We start from the raw sequence: 699 nt of genomic DNA, 5'->3' as shown, positions 1-699 counted from the left end.
AGGCTGCAGCTGCAGACGCTGGGGGTGAAGGATCGATTGTTCACGAAGCGGGTGAAGGCATGTTTTGCTGTGAAGAAGATGCACAAAGTCAGGGCAGGCCATGAGAGATCCGAGTTGTCACTGCTGCCAGGAGAACTGGGAGTGTAAAAGCTGCCCTCGCTGGATGATTGTCTGCTCTCCACCCAGAGGTCCGTTCACTGCACTAACCGGGTTCAGGGTGAGAACGGTGCTCACACCACTCTGCAGGCAGAAGATCCACGGAATTGACCAGCAGTACCAGCACTGGACTGGGAGACCAGCACTGGTGGAGACAGGAGACTAGAAAAGGCTTTCTGGGTGTTCAGATGCAGACCTTCTGGCATGGCAGTGTCCTCTCCCGTGTGAGTGTGGGCCGACAGACGGAGCCGTGCCGGCTGGCCACAGGAGCACTCTGGCCTGTGACAACTAGGCGTATTCTCACATGCTGGAAGATGATGTGGTTGGGGGTTCACACTGATGTCCCAGCTGATTTCTGGGCTTTCTCCGGGGATGCTGGGGTCACCACGTTCTTTCCTGTATTCCGGAGTCCCTGACAACTTGACCCGCTGGCCGGGCAGTATCGCAGGTCTCCTGCCCTTGGTGCGCTGGTTCGGCTCTGCTGCTGTCTGCCGGTGGGTCCCTGGGGGAGGCTGGGCGCCGCTGGCCTGCTCTTTGGCTGAT

The 699-nt window shown here is 58.8% G+C and overlaps 1 protein-coding gene across 1 annotated transcript in view; it reads left to right on the top strand.

The window, feature by feature from the left end:
• LOC104490403 (major facilitator superfamily domain-containing protein 1-like) overlaps positions 1-699 on the top strand; it is a gene marked incomplete at its 5' end in the record, with an annotated part of 10,002 nt that overhangs the window by 393 nt on the left and 8,910 nt on the right. The gene's annotated exons all lie outside the window — the stretch shown is intronic.

This window comes from Buceros rhinoceros, unplaced genomic scaffold, assembly GCF_000710305.1.
Source record: "Buceros rhinoceros silvestris isolate BGI_N320 unplaced genomic scaffold, ASM71030v1 scaffold41793, whole genome shotgun sequence".
In the NCBI taxonomy this organism is placed as follows: Eukaryota; Metazoa; Chordata; class Aves; order Bucerotiformes; family Bucerotidae; genus Buceros; species Buceros rhinoceros.
The sequence above is the reverse complement of the archived record's forward strand: the minus strand, read 5'-3'. Positions and strand labels throughout refer to the sequence as shown.